This window comes from Macaca mulatta, chromosome 8 (genome assembly GCF_049350105.2).
Source record: "Macaca mulatta isolate MMU2019108-1 chromosome 8, T2T-MMU8v2.0, whole genome shotgun sequence".
Classification (NCBI taxonomy): Eukaryota; Metazoa; Chordata; class Mammalia; order Primates; family Cercopithecidae; genus Macaca; species Macaca mulatta.
This window is the reverse complement of record NC_133413.1, coordinates 115918690-115939973: the sequence shown is the minus strand read 5'-3', so window position 1 is coordinate 115939973 and position 21284 is coordinate 115918690. Positions and strand designations below refer to the sequence as shown.

Sequence of the window (21284 nt, the reverse complement as noted above, 5' to 3'; positions counted from 1 at the left end):
AAAAAAAATAAGAGAAACATCTGACATATATCCACAGTCTATTTATCCTTAGAATTTCCTGGTTTTGACACACGACAGGTTTCAATTGCACTGGGAGATAGTTAACATTTTTAAACTGGAAAAATGTATTTCAAATCAAATGTAATTGCACCAAAATGTGAAAGACTTTGTGGTTTCAAGGATGGCCTGCCAATTTGGCTACCCCTCAATGGCCAAATGAGAAATAAGAAAGTCCTTTAACCTTTTCAGATGATTTTTCAATTCTTAATATGATTCAATTTTTATGTTTTTACATTTCAGACAACCCTTTAAAAACAATGTATCAAGGGGGGAAAAAAGAAGGAAAAAAAAAGATTCCCAGGCAATTACCGAGAGTAAAGCATCCTCCTGACCTTTTGATAGTTTTGCTTTGAGTCTCCCTCCTTTCTCATCCAAATGACACTAAAGTCTTGCTGCATGTTTCCTGTGCTTACTACAGTGCTTTGAAATGGAATTTAACTATTTTTCAGAGGGTTTTCATAATACCTTGTAAGCCTAATAGTGATCTGATGAAATATTAACCCTAAGCTGCTTGTGTTTTGAGAACAGAATGAAAATGTTTATCAAATTTTTCTTTTACGCCGTTAACAAACAAAACAACTCTGCTTTATCTGGTGTTAATGGTTCTGTTCTGTTTTCACCTTTTCCTCACTGGTATTATATTTTACTTCTGCGGACTCAGGATACCAAATTTGCCGTCTCCTTGTTATTGATTTTGTGGATTGGGAGAGTATCAATGTTGTGCTGATACAGGTGTTGGAGGACTTTAATAACTGCTCATGTTATTTTAGCAAGCTAACAAATGATGATGTTACTGGGTATTTCATGTACAGCTTTATAAATTGCATTTCTACTCAGCAATATGAATGTGACTATATTTTTGCATACTTTTCATTAAGATAACCCAATTTCTGAAGCTCATCAAGTAATATTAAAAAACAAAAGTATTTAAATAAAATCTTTCTAATGTGATATTTTAGCATAGATTTGATTTTTCTGGTGTACAAGTTTAAAACTGTATTAAAGACTTGAGAAATTAACATTTTTCCAATGTCTTGATTAAAAGCTATATTTACAGTACCGTCTATGTAAGTTCCACTGTTACAAGAATGAAGTGTTACATTTTTAAGAACAATTAGACCTTATATCCAATAAACAAACTGTGACAGAAAACTACCATAAATGAAGATTCTTAGGTAATCCAATTTATAAAGCAATATTATTTATTAACATTTAGACGCCACTTGGTTTTTTGTTGTTGCTTTTTTTTTTCTTCAAATAATTCTAAGAGAATGCCATAAGGTCCTAAGAAGTTCTGAAAATTTAATCTCATGATTATATAAAGTTTATTGTTCATAACCCAGTTTGTGGCCTCCATGGGAGAAAAAGTCAAAATCAGCAAACTGATTCACAGTCTATATTTACTTTTTTCTTTATCTGTGAATATTCAGCTAAGGCTCCGAGCTTCAGTGTGGAATTAAGTCTGAAAACTGAAGCTATTTTAAGAGAACAAGGGTAGTTGTTACCCCACTAACTTATCTTCCCACAACTGATAAATACTTGTAATAACCTTACATTAGCCCTTTAATCCCTCCTATTTTTATTTTCCTGGATAGGTCCCAAACTACTAATACTATGGCAGAACTATACTCTTTCAAGTCTGATATATAGGTTTTGCTTATTCCTAAAGTGGACCATGTGTCTTGTGTAAAGTGATTGAGTGGGTGCTGGTAAAGTTAGCTACACTTCCATCGACTGTGTGTGTGTGTGTGCATGCACATGCACTTGCACACTCACGCATGTGTGTCTATATGTATACACATACTTTTTTGTTACACGAAACTCCTCAGTGTCATATTCCAACCTATCACATCAGTCCTCCACATCCATAATAGGGAACTCTTAAAGTTTTGGACAAAACATTTCTCTTCTTTGAATTAAATAACTAATTCAAGTACACCTTTATCTATACCTATGGCCCCCAAACCATTAATCATGGCCTGAAGTAAACCAATACAGCATCATAAGAATGAAATAAACACAGCATCTTTAATATGTGTGTGGCTTAACACAGAAGCATTGAAAAATGAGTAATAAAGTTGTAATATGGCCACAGGCTGTACGCTATATGACACTGAAGTATTTTGGCCCTGAATATTATGGTTATTATCCTCCACAGGTCTCTTATCTGCAACAGAAGGAACGACAGTAGTTTTATATGGTTGTAACACATTAGAGGGCGTTTCTTAGTCGTAGCATCTCACCGTGACATTATTGGAAGCTGAATTAAAATGTGGCTCTTTAGAAATAAAAATATCCCTTTTACTAATACTGCAAGGGATAAAGCACACAAGCAAAAGTACCTGTTGGGGCTTCAGCCTAGTTTTCAACCTAGAAAACCCAGGCAGAATAATAAAGGTGAAGGAGACAGCCACTCAGAGGCTAATTCAAAAGAAAGGGGAAGATAGCATATGCAGTTGTGAACAAAATGGATCAGAACATGAATTAAAGAAGCCGGGAGCAGTGGCTCATGCCTGTAATCCCAGCACTCTGGGGGCTGAGGCAGGCAGATCACTTGAGGTTAGGAGTTCAAGACCAGCCTGGCCAAAATCCTGTCTCTACTAAAAATACAAAAATTAACCGGACTTGGTGGCACGTGCCTGTAATCCCAGCTACTTGGGAGGCTGAGACAGGAGAATCACTTGAAGCTGGGAGTTGCAAGTTGCAGTGAGTTGAGATTGAGTCACCGCACTCCAGCCTGGGCAACAGAGCAAGACTCAGTGTCAAAAAAAGAACATGAGTTAAAGAGAAAGTGCCAAGAATGAAGAGAATATGACTGGCACAGTGGAAAGTGTAGGTGAAAAAAGAAGAAAGCAAGTAATGTGTTTTGTGGGGGAAACCTCAGAACTAGGCTAGTCATAGAGATGGTCAAATATAGTTAATTCAAATAACAAACTCTTTTATGTTAACGTAAATAATGCCACAAGCATCTCTTGAACATTCTGCTTGTACTAAATTCAATTTCTATATTATGAATACTTAATTTTTCTTAAGTTAGTTTTTTCAGCTTTGTTGGCAAAGTAGCCTTAATTACAAAAAGTCACTTTTGCCAAATATATATAAAGTATAGCCATATGGCTGGTAGGATTTGTCAAGGTAGCTTCCTTGTTGACGCTTGAGAAAACTATTGTTATATGCATTTAACAAAGACTGGATGATCTATGATAAAATTGGGGACTGTCATTTTTAATACACTATTTCTGACAGTCATTCAAACCATGATGAAATGACAGTCTGTCACAAGTTTAATGGCACAAAAAATTCTGACACCGATATTGCCTGCAAATTATCAAGTGGAACTGAATAATAGTAGGATTAGAGGGGGCTCCATGGAGTTTGGTTTCTAGGAACTACTAGGGTTTCTCTCACCCTTCATTGAGCTTTCGCCTTTTCAGTTGACTCTCCAGGCTAACTGCTTTGTAACATGTTTTGAGCTACTAAAGGTTTTAAAACATAATGGGATTAAGGATTCTTAAATCTCATTCAACTGTGTATACTATGGATCAGGCGTTTCCCCCGACTTGGGTTTGTGACCATCTTCTCAACAGGTCAATGAGGAGAGAGTACCAAGCCTACTCATCATCAGCTGTCACCTAAACTTGCCCCCTAACTGGCCTGACATACATCCTTACTCTAAGAATTTAGTAAAAGACTATCTTAAATGGCATCCTGCCTGTGTGGAGGCAGTGTGCTTAATCTTTGACAAAAGAACATTCACATGTCAACAAAACAAATACCTAATGGAAGGCCCTACTGCAAAAGAATAAAGTAGGCCATTCAAGCTGCCAATAAAAAAGAAATTTAGAAAAGATTGAAAGTTTGATTTCAGTATCATCATTTCCACTGAGATTAAAGTCCGACCCCACAGAGCAGTGGCTCCTCCAACAGACCTAAACTGAGGCTGCACAAGAACCCAAAGGGTCAACAGGAAGAATCCTATATAATGAAGTGTTTTCAAACTAGAGGGAGAAGAGAAATCAAAATGCTCTTTTATTTTGATACTAGTTTTTATATAAAATGTGGTTTCGAAATTTTTTTGGAAAAAATTATTAAAAGAAGAAAAATATACTTTGTGTCATCCAAGCATTCCATTTGCTCTCCATTTCCCATAGAAATTCTTTCTTTTCCATACACCTTGAGTATTTTGGGAGTAATTGTGGATTTCACCACATCAGAGACTGAGTTGCCTATCTCAAGAGAATCCGTGTCTCTGCCCCATATATGTAGCCAGACTATTCATTAGATCAAATATTACCTAATGCATTTTAATTCAATTCTTCTCTTACTTATATATTTTGCAAGATAGGTTTATTTTTCAAATTCAAGCAATATTTTATTATTAATGCATCCATTGTCACCAAATATGACAGCCTAATTAGCCAGGAAAATTTTTTTTTAAAGACTAAAGATAGCTTAAAAAACAAATGTAGTACGTAGACTTTAACCTTCCCTGTGGTGGGCTTGTATTTTCATAATCCATACTACTGGTCTCTTAAATTATTCTATTTTAGCGGTTCTCAATGAGGGGCAATTTTGCTCCCCAAGGGACACCTGGAAATATCTGGAAACATTTTCGATTGTCAGAACCAGGGGAATGCTACTGGCATCTAGGAGGTAGAGGCCAGAGATGACACTAGACATCCTACAATGCAAAGGACAGCCCCCACACCAAAGAATTATCTGGTCCAAAATGCCAGCAGTGCCAAGGTTGAGAAACACTCTTTATTCGATATAACTAACCTACAATTTCTGGTTCCTAATTTATAATACTGTGGAATTGTGCCATTATTATTTGTGCTTTATAGAAATGTGAAAAAAAAAATGTGCTTTATAGAAACCTGAAAAGAGACCTGCCAGCAATTTCTTTTTGGATTATGTTGTGCCTGCTAGTACTTTTACAATGTAAGGAGCATTCAGCATTTGAACTACATATTTTTTCCTTTGGTTTTGGTATTTGGCATACAATCTTATGCAGAAAACATTTTGACTATTCTGATGTTAATTAACATAGTAAAATGTCCACACTTTAAATTAGAAATAAAGGGTAGTTCCTTGCTTATATCAGAAGCAGTCCTTTATTTTAGTGCTATGAGACACCATCTTCACTTTTACTCCATATAGGTATCATTCACCTCTAAGACTGTTAAGTCCAAAGCTTTTAATGCCACACACAATGCTTAAAATAATTTTATCTGTTCTGGTTGAGTGTTTAATTAGATGGCAAACTTCATGAAGGCAGAAATATTTCCCAAATTTTAGGTATGCTCAAAATAATATATATATAAAATATTTATATATAAATATGCACACATACATATATAGCGGCCTAAAGGATAAACACTTTATATAATAAGATAAAAATTTTCAGATATGCTTTGATATTGGATCAATCCCAGTAAAAAAAGATCTAACATCATGCGTGGTGGCTCACGCCTGTAATCCCAGCACTTTGGGAGGCCAAGGCGAGCAGATCATGAGGTCAGGAGTTCCAGACCAGCCTGGCCAATATGGTGAAACCCCGTCCCTATTACTGTCCCTACTAAAAATACAAAAATTAGCCGGGTGTGGTAGCACATGCCTGTAGCCCCAGCTACTCGGGAGGCTGAGGCAGAAGAATCACTTGAACCTAGGAGGCGGAGGTTGTAGTGAGCTGAGACTGTGCCACTGCACTCCAGCCTGGGCGACAGAGTGAGACTCCATCTCAAAAAAATAAAAAATAAAAAATAGTAAAAAAAAAAGATCCAGCAAACTTGGTTGTGTATACTTCTCTAAAAATATGAAAGTGATAGAAAAAAGGAAAGTTGCAGGAAGACTGGTTATTTCTAGCACTAAGCTCTTGACAAAATTTAGAAGAAGTGCTATAGGTGAATCAAAACAAAGTAAAACATTACATCAAAAAAATCTGCAATATAGCTTGAAGTAAACTAGGCTGAGGATTTAGTGCCTCATTGAAACACTTTAAAACAAACTAAATAATTATTTCATTCTTATTGGACAACTCAACAATTCTTGAAGTTTACCATGTTCTCTTTTGCCTATAGGCCTTTGCACATTAATTACATTCCCATTTCCTGCCTCCTACAACATACAAGCACGTGTGCATACACACACACACACACACACAAACACCCCCCCCGGCACCCCCTGCCCCCCCCACATCCTGACCCCTCCTAACTCACGCAAATACTCTCAATTTATTCTTACTCATTCTTCAGGTCTCTTCTTAGATATCCCTTCTATTTTTTCATCCTAAAATATATCTTAGGTTCTCTTTATATTTTTATTTTTATTCTCTTTTACAGACAGGGTCTTGCTCTAGATATCTCCAAGACTGGAGTGCAATGGCATGATCGTAGCTCACTGAAACCTCAAACTCCTGGAGTCAAGCAATCTTCCCACACGTTAGGTACTATTTTACCATACTATATTTCCTCTATTTATAACTATAATATTATTGCTAATTGCCTACTATATAGTAATTGCACATTTCTTTGTCTGTATTTGTCATATAATCTCCAGGATAGCAACATCAATGTCTATTTCAAGATGTTGTCTACGGGAACATCTTACATTGTGCCTGACATTTATTTAGCTAATAATAACTGTTTGTTAAATAACAAATAAAGGAATGAAACAAAACACATAAAATTACTCTCTATGAATCTACTACTCAGAGCACATCTACTATTTGACAGAAGGTATGCATTTCAGACAAATAACAAGTCAAGGTTGAAGTGATTCAGGGATCTAGACCCTCAGAGAGGAAACTAAAAAGTGCTGGGTGCTGATACTTTTGGAGGGGAGTGGGGGGTAGAAAAAACTAATAAAACCACAAACTGAAAAGGTTTATATATACTATTATTCACATTCACCACAGCTGTTTTATGCTACCTTCTATGAGAAACCTTATATCCACAGTACTTAGTGGAAATCCAAAAAATAAAAGGAGCACTAAAGTCTTTTAAAAAATTATTTCTATATAGGTCTGATGACATCATAATGAATATTAAATAATTGATCATTTATGAGGATTACAGTGTGAAGCATTGCCTTGTCTGGATTAGGCCCCGATGCTTCCCTGTCCTAAATTATGAGCACTATTATTTATTCCACCATAATTTTCCTTTCCTTCCCAAAAAGGCTCATTTGCTTTAAGTTGAAATTGATAAGAATGAGAAAAAGCACTTCTCTCATTACACAGTATTTACAGACATACACCCCTTATCATAACCAACGTCCTACCTTTAAAGACAGAAACATAGAGTTACAAATAACAGTTGTATTATCTAAAGTGGTGTTTGCATTTAACTGATCGTCCCAATAACAGTGGTGAGATACAGACCACTGTCAGATACCTCATATTTTTTAAGACACTGTCCAGACTAGTTTCCCCGGCGCTTTATCAGAGGGTTTTATCAGGCCGCCACATGATAAGGGTTGCTACTATTTGCCAAGTTGGAATTTTTGTAAAATTCCTTAATTTTCTGTTGTTAATCCACCAAACACAAACACATAAAGACTTATCTTATTCTACAAGAATAAATGACTTGTTGGACTGTGAAGTACTAGGAGATAGAGGGTTGGGAGCAGTGGATTGTCTTTAGTTTACTTAACTCTATCAAAACCAGACTACTTTGTGTTTTTGACACCACAGGAAAAAGAAATTGATGCACAGGCCTAAATCCCCTACTTGTCTTTTCTTTGGCATATTCAAATCCAGAATTATTAGGAGGGAGTAATATGTTTTCTTTAAATATTTTTTTCTTGCTGTTAAAATACATAAGATATACTTATACTCTGTTGTGGATATAAAGACCTAATTTGTAATTTTAGAAACTTTAGAAAAAAAAATAAAGTAAAAGTTAAAAAAAGAATTAATCATCCTGTGTTTGCAAAGTTAACCTTAAAAACATTTAATTACTACAGTTGTTATTTTTTTGCAGAGTACATTCTTGATAAGTAGTATAATTTAGAATGTCTCAATATTTAGAATTAATACTGCACAATTACTTATTTCAGCTGCCAAAAAAAAAAAGACTGAAATATAATTCAGGCCTTTAAAAAATGTAATACCAAACACAAGAAAAGAAAAAATATAATAAACCTTTTTATTTCATGAGGAATTTTTTTTAAATAAAGCAGAAAAATAGTGATTAACCTGCTACCTTATCATGAACATTCTAGGCATAGCAAATAATCTTTTCTTACAGGTCTTATGACTACAGTAGTCTGTAAAAAGGATATTCCATGATATCTTACTAAAATGGATGGAGAATGAGTGATGAATTGACAGGTTCAGTTCAGAGTACTGAACCCTTAACCTGACTCCAGTGGAACACTACTCTCATTCACTTCAGGTCCTTTATTCCTAGCCAGCATTCCAGCCTCTATGTTTATTCTTCAACTCGCTGGGAGGCCACCTTTCATCAAAAGAAGTGTGCTAATCTTCCATGGTTTCACTGCCATTGGCACCTCTAGCCCCCTTTCTTTGCTCCCATCTGAGTACTCAGGAAAAAAAGCTTTTAAGATTCTCAATAATACAAAAAGGAAAAAATTCCCTTTACTGTCTTTGCAGATGAAAGAGCTTAGTCTCAAAACTCAGTTGCACAGATTTAAGTAATTATAAAATGCACAAACCGAAAAAAGATATCCCCAAATTTATTTTTCAGAAATATGCTATAGATATGTTGCTCTATTTTTTTCTGTAAGCATTAGAAAGCTTAGAAATTTTTAAAAATTTGTGACTTCTCTTTTTTAGCACCCATTATGCAAAAACAATCGCCCAGATACTAGGAAAAAATATAATACTCAGGGTTATTTCATCAAAATGATATATAAACAATATATAACCAAAAATATATATAACAAAATATATAATCAAATAATATGCAAATATCATGAAGTTGGAGAAGGTTTGAGAAGTGACAAATATAGATATTCCATTCCATATTTCACTCATTTCAAAAAATAATAAATTCCAAACATGGATTATATTACCCAGTAAGGAATAAAGAGACTGGCTTCATAAAGACCAAAGATGTTGTATAGCTGATTTCTCACTTTTTTCTACCTGAAGCTTGATTCAGCACAAATTTGAAGGAAACTATCCAAATTTCCATGGCTTAAAGGTATTTCTTAATAACAAGTTAACCAGGTGTCGCTAACCAGAAATACGAGCAACACAGACAGTTGTCGTATTTGCTGTTCCTGGAGGGATAAATTGTCACACAAAAAACTGAAAACAGGAGGGGCAAGGTGGCTCACCCCTGTGATCCCAGCACTTTGGGAGGCCGAGGCAGGTGGATCACTCGAGCCCAGGAGTTTGAAACCAATCGGGGCAACAAGGGAAAACCCTGTCTCTACAAAAAATACAAAAATTAGCGAAGTATGGTGGCATGTGCCTGTGGTCCCAGCTACTCAGGAGGCTGAGGTAAGGGAATTGCTTGAGCCTGAGAGGTGGAGGTTGCAGTGAGTGGAGATCATGCTGCTGTACTCCAGCCTGGGCACAGAGTGAGACCCTGTCTAAACAATCAAACAAACAAACAAACAAACAAACACTGCTGCAAAACACCTCTATATTTTGTTACAGTCTCAGTATATATATCAGGGTTTCTCCAAGTTGGCACTATTAATCTTTGGGTCCAGATTAGTCTTTATTGTAGAGAGCCATCCTGTGCACTGCAGGATTTTAGTAACCACTCTGGCCTCTCTCAAGGAGATGCCAGTTGCACTGCTAATTCCCTTTCCCTCACACCCACTCCCTCAAAGGTTTTGATGACCAAAATATCTTCAGACATCCCTAAGTGTCCCTTGGGGCACAAAACTGGCCCTAGTTAAGAGCCACTGAATTAATTATGTTTCTACAAACCATTCTGAAGACAATCTTTCATTCTTTACAACTCATTATTCTGACTTCAACCAGTTTAAAAAAAATATGCGTTCCCGTCAGGGAAGGTCACCTACCTAAAAGCTAGTATATCCGGGTGGATTGGTCAGTAGAATTATGGTTTCCCAGAGACCTCATTCTGTGCTTTTGAGCATAAAGTAGTAGAAAGATAAAGTTGTACAATCTCATCCAACAAATGATCTCACTTCAACCCTCACGCTAACTTTACTATTAAACAGAAACAGGCACATTTTCAAATATTGATTCCAACTAATGTCTGATCCTAACAGGCATGATCTTATCAAGGCCCCACTATAATAGAAGGAGTGTCAGAGTTAAACAGAATAGGTTGGGATAAGATCACAATCTTCCCCACAATGATGTGATGGTGTAACAGAATGGGGAAAGTATTCTAACTAATTATCATTAATAGAGCCAGGCACAAGAAAGAGCAAGGCTGATGGGGGTCTAAACAAATTTGAGTGACATAAAACAAGGTGGTGAGGATCATAGTTTATGGCATTAGGTGTGGTTGAAGTTATTTTTCAAAGTTTTAAATTGTAGATTTCGAGTGAAGAGGGACGTGTAGAACGATTTTAGTATAATGAACTTGGAAGGGGAACATTGCCGTTTTATTATTAATATGGGTGCATTTCGTTGTCTTTTGGCCCATTATATCCATTTTGGTTATTTCTATGCTCTGATCCAATTAGAGTATTTATAAACAGGTTACTTCTAGCTATGAAAGAGGTTAAATGCATTTGCTATTTGCAGTCTACCAGACATCAATCTGATAAATTAATCTCTATCATAAGAAATAGAAAAGGCTTGTTTCTATTCTTTAAGCTTTGGGCCAAACTTTAGTATATCCTCATGATACTACATAAGGCATCTTAACGCAGGATTTGTTCCAAAGTATCTATTTCAACTTGCAAACTTAGGATCTGCATATCGCATTGATTCATTCATTCTTTGGCCCCTATGCACTAGTACACAAAAGCTCACAATTACTACTTCATTATTTATTTCTCAATGACTAGGGAAGTAGCTATAAAAAAGTCAAGATGCCTTTAGGATGCCTTTTTAAAACTCATTGACAACAATTACATAGATATAATGGCATCTAGTAAAATATTACATCTTCTGGAATTCTAGTATATAAAATCCATTGCTACTAACTGAGATTTTTATGCTTGTTACATTGATAAAATATTTCCATGAAGAAGATATTAATGATCAATAGTTCAAATAATTAATAAGACACATAAGTTTAGCTTTGAGTTGGTCACTACTCACTTTTCTTTTATAAAATAGAGGTGACGATGTAATTTTCATTGTAATTTTCACTATGACACAACATTTAAAGTTAAACAAACAGTATAAGTGAATTAATTAGTAAATGTGATCAAAAAGATTTTTCCTCTCAGTGATTTACTGAGATATACATACATTATATATATATATATATATAATATATATATATAGAGAGAGAGAGAGAGGGAGAGGGAGACAGAATGATCATGATTATTACTGGCACTGTTACTATTCTTATTCACACTATGTCAGGACTTTTCTTGGGAGAAAAAGGCCAAACTATATCTTAGTTTGTGTTTCTTTTCTCAAATGAGTAATTAATTATAGGTGCTGAAATCTTTTGGATAATCACTGAGAATGAAAAATTAGTAGTGCAGAGAGAAACTTAAACACTACTAGTTGTTAACATAGTAAAGCAAAATAGAACATTTTATACTTTGTATCCTGTCTAAAAATAATGTAGTCATTGACCTTAAACCTTATCAAACTGGTTCCATCATCAAGGTCAAGTAATAATAAATAAATTCAGATGGACATGAGTATACCATAAGTATTTATGATGCAACTACATTTGTACCATGTATTTTTCCTAGAAAAAGTACTGGCAAATAAAAATTAATATTGTCAGTAGAAAACTTTAATTTTGAAATAGGTTAATAAAATTTGGCAAAGATAGATACAAGGTATATATTCACTATTTAGAAGTCTTTTCAGAGCTTCCAATTCTGCCTTCACACAACAATATACAATACGCATGGGAAAATCCCAAATATGTACCTAAGACAACTACCAATAGTAGCTGTTATCAGCACATATCTTTATGTTTGGTGCCAGTCCTTCTTTCGATTTGACCAAAGATAGACATAAGAAAAGTAATTCAGAAAATCCTTATACATTAATCTTTCAGGAAGGATATCCTTGATTAGTAGTAGATACTGAAGCCCTTCTGGGTCTAGAGAACTATTTTACATCTGTATGTAACACCAGATGAGGAGACAGGGAGAGCACAGGTATGTGCTGCTGAAGACTATACAGGGGTTAAGCACTGGCTTGCTTCACAGAATGGCAGGAATGGTAAGCAGGCACAGCTATATTTGAATCTTTTAGAAAGCACTATGATTCATCCTGTTAATTCTCAGTCCAGTGTTCATTTTGCAAAAGAATAAACAAATAAAGAAAACTACCACGCTGAAAAAAATTTTATCAGTTTGTGGAAAGAAACATGGAAACAGTGAATTTTGTTCCTTCACGCACTAAGGGGATTTATGCAAAGAGAAAGCAAATGCCACATAGTGCAACGAGAGGCTGACTCTGCTGCCAACAGACGCATCAGTATTTTTCATCTTTGTAACACACACCCACGATATGCTCTTTTTCTTCAGACTGTTAATCAGGACAGTGGTACCTGATAGTGGATGATTGACTAAAGAAATCAAGATTGAACTGACTCCCTGAGGCACACTGTACCTCAGATCAAAGAGCACACATGTGGTATCCTGAAAATGCAATCCCCTGCTTCCACCTCTCAACTCCCTGACACAAGAACCAAAGACAATAATCCTTATGAATCAGTGATACTGTCTCAAAAAAGGGAGTGAAGACAGGGGAAGAAATTTAGAGATCTGAACAGACTCAATTAAGTAAGTTCTTTTTAAAAATCTTAAGGCTAGTTTTTACATTCTAACTTGATTTTTTATATTCAATCTCAATGACAAATTACTAACAGAAATATAGGATGCTAAATACTTCAAATCAAGATGTCCTCTTTGTAGAAAAAAAGATAAAATCAGATCCAGAAATTTTACTGTATGAGAAAGGCAATGCAGTTTACTACAAGAATTTGACACAAATATAGTTGTAAAATATTTTTTTAATTGTAGTACCTTTAATTACATTGTCATTAAAGAAACAATTTTTTCTTTAGCTATTTCACGTCATTATATACCACAGAGTGTATGGTTAATAGAAATATTCAACAGAAGGTTTACTTACAGTTTCATAAACAATAACCCACAGAATAATAACAAACTTCATCCTGATTTAGGATCAGATTGTTAATGCCATAATGAGCATTGTAAATATCAATGGAAAGTATAAAAATGTAATTAATGCCTGTGGAGTTATGAAGGTACCTCTGTTTTATCAGTTTGCTAGTATATTCAATTGCATTCAATATACAGCATTAGTCTAAAAGAAGTATAAAGAAACTCAAGCTTCAACTTAAGCCACTCTAGTAAAAAGTCACTTCGTAGTGGAATCTGCTTTATTCCCACATATTCCAGTGATTAAAGCACTGCTCTTACCAACATAGTATTAATATTAATATCCAGGTGAAGTGGCCATGGAGTCTAATACTATCACAATGTAAGGTTCGCTAGTTAAGGTCTTTAAAAAATTCTATCATTTTACAATTGGTCAATGTGAATTATGTAGATTTTCAGATGAATCACATCTGCAGAATGGAAGCAAATTACTGAGAAACTTTTAAATGCTGTATACATTAAGAATACTCTGAATTGTTTGATGATAAAAAAAATTCAGTTCACATTACAATGCATTTTAGGAGAAACTGGAGTAAAACAATATAAAATAAGGTAAGAGAATATCAGATTGTAGTAACTGATTAGCTAAAATAGTCTGTACTTTTGCTTGTTTGTTTCTACTGATTTCCTTCCTTTCAACTTTAAGATAACTGTGTGTGCACTAGCAAAAGATACTTGGAGAACTATCAAGAAGATGTAAAATGAAAATGGTAGGCTGCCCATTCCTTTAGGTGCTGTCTAAGTAACTGAAAGAGGATGACCTGCTTCTCCTTTCAAAGCTCTCAGTAGCTAAGGAGATACAAAAATAACAATCAAAAGATTGAGTATACTTTTATCCTCTATCACTTGAGGGGTATGTAGGATTTGTGGCAAATAGTAGCAATACTTCATAATTATAACATTACTACCAAAGCACTCTATTTCTTAAGTCTAGAGATAAATACTGAAATCTAAAAACAAGATTCAGTGTCTCTAATTCAATTAAATTGTTTGAATCTTGTATAAGTGCAAACATTTATTATACCATCTTAGTTTAGGTTACAGATAGTTCTCAATAATTTAGGCTCACAGACAATGCACAATAGTGAAATTAAAACTCACAAAAAATCAAGTAATATGGAAGCACTTTCTACTGCACGCATTTTTTCATTTCTCACTTTATTTTTTTTGCTTTCCTTGCCATATTTGCCACTTAAATTGGGTCTTTTTGTAATGCTCTATGTGGTCAATAATTGTAAGCAACTTTTTCATCCTACAGATGAAATGCTCTATACTTGTTCTATGTTACCTATTAGAGTACTTAAAGTATCTTTATGACAATTTTGTAATTCAGAGTTTTTCCATGACCTAAAATAATGAAATTATAAGAAAAATAATGTTAGAAACAATCTTAATATTTATAATATCTAATCTATGATAGGAAAAATATTGACTAAATCTGTGTAATTCTTTCAATAATAGAGGTGTGCTTTACTTCATAAGATTATTTTATGTGGGTAAGTTAAGAGTATAAAGAATAATAATAAAATACAAATTTATTCATTTTTATCTTATTTGTTGGCTTAAAAATCAACCATTTATTCTATGTGAGCATGCATGTGCATGTATGTGTATGTGCCTGCACATATGTGAATATCACTTTTTGTTTGTTAGGTTTGCTTAAAAATATACATAAAGGCTATGGATAGATTCAGTTCTATTTAAATACTCATACACAAAGCAATTCTGTGTAGGAAGAATTCAGATTTTTGTATCCCACATTTAGAAGAGTTCCTGACTTATGGAATATGCTAAACAAATACTGAGTCAAGTTTTCCTTCAAGACTTCTATGGCTGTATGTACAAAACATTAAGGAAAGGAATACATTATAGTAGTCATTTAATTGCTACTAGATTCAGCAGAGGAAAACTGTTGGAATAGTTATGAAATAAGGGAAATGATTATTACACTACCCTTTCATTTGACCATAAAGATGATAAAAATAACATACCACTATAAAGGAAAATAATAAAAGACAGATGAAGCTTGAGCAAAATAAACCATTATAGAAAGGCACACAATATGGTTGGAGATTCAGTTAGGGTGACACGTCCAAAAGGGACCATCCCTACTCTTTCATGCAGACAATAGCCAACTGTTTGGCTTGGGTCCATTCTAACAAGCTTTCTTTTTTTTCTTTTTTTAACTTTGTAAGAAATAAATTTTTATTTTTCTTCATTATCATACAGCATTTAAGAATAATAAAGCTGTCTTGAGATTTCAAATTTGAGATATCTACGGCAAGTTTATGAAAGTACATTGATCAAGGTACAATTTTTAGCATTAATATACACATTCCATAATCTCAATCTATTTAACATGAACATTGGCCTTTGTCGTCGTTATTTTTTCTCCCTACAATATTTCCTGACTCTGAAGGACAATGGTTCTCAGTTGGGGGTTGACGCTGTCCCCCAGGGGCATCTGGCAACATCTGGTATAATTGTGGATGTCACGGGAGAGGGATGCAAACAGCATCTAGTGTGCAGTCCAGGGATGCTGCTCACCATCCTGTAATGCACAGCATGGACCCCCAACACAAAGATTTTATCCAGCCCAAATGTCAACAGTATCAAGTTTAAGCAACTCTTATCGAGTGGGACTCAATTCCTATTTTATGAACACCTCTGTGCCCACTGTAATTCTGAAAACACAGACTTTGCTAACTGCTAAATACTATTTAAAAGAAGATTTAACCTAATCAATATCACTTATCAAAAGCAATGGTTGACTTTAAGTATCAATACTAACAAACTTTCTTAATGATTAACTTCAAGTGAAAATAAATGACCATATAAAAATGCAGAAATGGTCACATAAAAATCTGAAAGCTCTTTACAAATACAAAGTAGGAGCATTAATATACAAATACATGCAAATAGATCTATCTTATCAAAGGTTTTTAAAAACAAAAAGTTGTCTTCCAATATGACAGGATGTGTCACTTTTCTTCTATCTTTCTTTGTATTTTCACACAGACATTATTTTAACCAATAGTCAAGAGTCTGAGTTACACTCACCAAAACAAGAATGTTAAATCTGAAGGTAGAGTTGCCCTCTACCAACCAGGTCTCAGCAGTGGGGAGCAAACATCAGCTCCGAGCAGCTAAGTTTTTCTAGATAAGCATTGGACTATCCGTGGTATGCGAGATATTTCCCTATCATTCACTCATCTGACAACTACTCTGTTTTTAATTTTTTGTGCCTCTATGTTTATTCATAAGACACCAGGCCAACAGTAGAATGAATAATTAAAAAAAAAATCTCAGCATCATCTATAAGCTTAAAGATACTTAAAGTTTACAGTGTGTTAACTTGATGCCCACTTTTCCTGCCCCTGTTTACTAATTGCTCTCCGTGTATATTATTACCGTGTGCTATAAGATAATGGTTCTATTTTGCTGCAGCTTCAGCTGTCTTTTTATTTTTCCCTTCTTGGGTAGGAATGATTTTATTTTAGCTGTCCTAGGAATAGCAGATCTGTTTCTAAAGCTCACTAGAATTTTCTTAGCTGTATGAATTATTTTTGAAACATTTAATGTGTATTTTTTTAATGCAGAGCAAAAATAGCACACTTATTCCCCTTTCAAAAATCTCGATAAATAACAAAGGTACATTAGGCTCCAAAACAGCTTAACTGAACCATATGTGGATCCAAAGGCCTGCCAAAATGGAATCAGCATTATGAAAGATAGCTTCATATTTCATCTAGCCATAAAATAGGAACCTACAGTATATAAAATGTACAGGCCACTTGTACAGAGCTCATGATGACAGTGAATTGAACACTCATTGTCAACAGAATAAAAGTGACCTAATGCATACTCTGGGACGTTTCTTGAGTTTGGATTTTTTTTTTCTTTTTCTTTTTTGTCTTTTTGACCTGGATTGACTAATCACAGATTATGGAGCAAATGACTTAAAACAGCATCTTGAACCTCGGCCCCTCTGACAGTCTCAGAATTTTACCATTAAAATATTTCATTAGAAAACCTTCAAGCAGCAGCAGAAGGTTTGGCACTGAAGCCTTAGGATCCCATTAAGGGCCTCTGCCATATTCCCTAGCTTGTCTAGTCCAAAACAGCACACTCCACTCCCACGGAGTCTCTCCAAAGCCATTTTGAATCCTCTTTTCCCTTATCAGGCTGATACAGACCTGCATCATCCTCGGAGCCTTCTGACAGGGGCTACAACAATTGGGGAAAGGGAGGTGGGTGATACAACGGCTCATTGTTTCCCTTCACAAAACCCTGCCACAGGGCGCAGATTAACACCAAAAAATAGATGGCTGCAACCAAAGAGAAACATTTTTCAGAATGCCTCCACTTGATTAATGAAGTAATGGAGCCGACCACTGTTTGACTTTCATCACGCACTCTTCCTCCCTTGCCCCTTTTCCTCCCGGAATATCAGCAGAGACGGGGGACACTTGTGTACATGTCTGCCTCCTTTGAAGGGTTGTCATTTTCACAAAGTTTGGAAGGAATGCAACAAGAATAAGACTGCCTAGGTGTCTTGCTGAAAATATTCAGATAAAGGACAAATTTTCTTTCCACCACTTCTGTACTTCTTTAATAAAGGCAAGTACTATTTTTTTTTTCCTATAGGAGCTGAATTTAACATGTACTTGGGTCCTGATGCTTATCTCAGATGCACACATGGATATAATTGAGTACCTTTAAATGCACTAAAATGCTGTGTGTGCCTGGGCAGCAGTGGCTTTCAGAGGAGAGGTGGTAATGCCACATCCGAGATTAGGATCAGAACCTGGAGGGACTCGTGCTGCTCCTGTCTGCGGGACAATGCTCACACTATTACACACAGGGTAATGAGGTACAAATGGTATTTGTTTGACTTCTTAATAAAAGCTAAAACTTAAGGCACATGAAGTGCCTCTGCTCTTCCAAACGCTGTCCCCATTTCTTCATATTTCACAGTACATCACTGTATGCATTATATGACTGCCTTATTCACTCCATTCTGTACTGAGCTCTAAAATGCCATAAATAATGAAAGAATTGAGTTAACATTTTAAAATACAAACCTAACTCAAAAGTGAATCAGACAGGGTAAATTACTTTTCCGATTGTCTGAAATCCCCAATCACACACCTGAGAAATGCTTTCTGAAGAATAACTCCTTACAAAAAGAAAACTCAAAGAAGCCAAGATCTTTCAAAAGGCAGTTTGACCACTTAACCCTTCTTTCTCTTCCTGAAAATATGTGTTTTTCCTCTGTGGTGATTTTCTACTTAGATGATGAATGCACTAAGTCCATACCTTTTACTTATCTAGGCTATGAGTTCTCAGAATATTCATGCCAGCTAATCAGTAAGCGTGTGTGTGTATGGATACACGTGAGCACACGTATACGAAGCTATATTCATATGACAACCAAAACTGCTTTTAAAAGTATGTTCAGGGAGAGAACAGAAGAGAAAAGACTAGATGCACTGCTTGGGGAATTAAAGGAATGAATAATTCACTTTCTATTCACAGGCATAATAAAAAGGAATCCAGGTTTGTTAAACAATCTGTATATTTTTCAAAGTGACTAAATGCATATAATTTTATATAATTTTACAATTCTATGTTGTAGGGTGGGTATAATAACCCCTATTTTATAAATGAGGAAACTAAGAGCATGTATGATTACCCAAGATAGCACATCCACTTTGGGTAATAACAGTCAGGACTAGATTCAGGCGGTTCTGACCCCATCACGGGCTCTTTGCCGTACTTTCTCTCCCACTTTTGATCTTTACAGTGTGTGGGTGTATGTTTCTCAAAATTACCAAAGGAGAAGAAACACTCAGCAAACTACTTTTGATCCCTAATTCCCACCAAATTTTTGGACAAATCATGTTTTGTATATTTTTGTCTTTATTGCAAAATTAATATCTAAATAAATTAATCAGGAAGCCACTGATCACCAGTGTGAGAAACCATATATGTTTTCATGAATAATAATAAAACATACCTCATTTTCATAAATATCTTCTACTTATTAATCTTTGGTTTTGGTTATGATGCTGTATAGCATACAGTTTTGTTGTCTGTATTCAAATTCACTGAATTTTCTTTTGTGATTGCTCCCATGGCTCTTAGTATTTGAAAGGCCTTCCCTATCCACAGGTCAGGTTAACTACTTATGCAAATTACCTTCTGTGGCAGGCAGCCTCTGAGATGGCCTCCAGACACCCCAGCCCTCTGGTTTCAAGCCCTGCACAATTTCCTTCCCTAGAATGCAGCAAAAGTGATGAGATGCCACTCCCATGATTAAGTTACCAAAGCACTGTGGCTTTTGTCTTGGGCTCCCTGTCCTGTGCTCTCATCTGCTTGCTCAGAGGGATGCCAGCTGCCATATTGTGAGTTGCCTTAAGGAAAGGCCCACTAGGCGAAGCACTGAATCAAGAGTCATTTGAGTGAGCACGTAAGCAGATCCTCCACTAGCTGAGCCTTCAGATGACACCACTGACCTGTCTGTCCTCTTGATTAAAGCCTTGTGGGAAACACTATGCCTGAGACAAGCTGTGCTCATATTTTTAACCCTCAGCAAAGGAACTAAAGAGTATGAGAAGAAAACCACAGAACAATCTACATGACTCTATGCTTGAGTCTGGTTTCCCGCCATTAAAAAAACAGAAAGTGATACAAAATGACACAGAAGACACTGAAATTATTAGAATCAAGAAGCCACAGTTTTGTCAAGCTGGGACAAGGGGTTTTACGAGAAAAGTGACATAAGAGTCAATGAATAATAAAGAACAACTTTAGGCTGGGTGCGGTGGCTCACGCCTGTAATCCCAGCATTTTAGGAGGCCGAGGTGGGCAGATCACCTGAGGTCGGGAGTTCGAGACCAGCCTGACCAACATGGAGAAATCCCGTCTCTACTAAAAATACAAACTTAGCCAGGCATAGTGGCACATGCCTGTAATCCCAGCTACTCAAGAAGCCGAGGAAGGAGAACTGCTTGAAGCTGAGAGGCAGAGGAGTGGTGAGCTGAGATCGTGCCACTGCACTCCAGTCTGGGGAACAAGAGTAAAACTCTGTCTCAAAAAAAAAAAACAAAACAACTTTAAATTCAATATTTAAATTAACAGGCAAAAATATGTTAATCTCCCAGAGAGTTTCTCAAATAATTTCTCAAATTATCAAAGTATGTAATAAATATTACTTTATTATTCTCTTGTTAGAAATGTATGCAAGAGGCCGGGCGTGGTGGCTCATGCCTGTAATCCCAGCACTTTGGGAGGCCAAGGCGGGCGGATCATGAGGTCAGGAGATCGAGACCATCCTGGCTAACATGGTGAAACCCCGTCTCTACTAAAAATACAAAAAATTAGCCGGGTATGGTGGCGGGCACCTGTGGTCCCAGCTACTGGGACCTGAGGCAGGAGACTGGCACGAACCCAGGAGGAGGAGCTTGCAGTGAGATGAGATCACGCCACTGCACTCCAGCCTGGGCAACAGAGCCAGACTCCATTTGAAAAAAAAAAAAAGGCATGCCAGACCTATCAGCACATAACAGAGGACAGTTTGGTCAACTCCATGAACAACTCTTCCTCACAGTGCTTTGCTACTTCTACCTTCCCTCCAGCAAAAACTACATTTCAAGATTGATATTTTATAATTGTGTTACGAAAACAATAGTTATGCTTTACAAACCACCTCCTCACTAGTCAAGATGGTGACAGATTTCCCTAGAGGGGCAGGGACTCTATATATTCACCCACTTCCACCTTAGGCCTCCATGATTCTGTTTTTGGCAAATACGAAGAAATGACAGTAGCACTGAAATCTGCATTAAGAAAATTCATGTAAGGATCCCTATGTGTGGGAACAATCACAACTCCCACAAAGAGTATCTGGAGCTATAAATCAATAGTGATTCTTCATCCTT

General features: G+C 35.8%; 1 protein-coding gene across 3 annotated transcripts in view; it reads right to left on the bottom strand.

Annotated features, from left to right (window-relative positions):
- Positions 1-21284, bottom strand: part of ZFPM2 (zinc finger protein, FOG family member 2) — a 504207-nt gene that overhangs the window by 220778 nt on the left and 262145 nt on the right. The window lies entirely within an intron of this gene.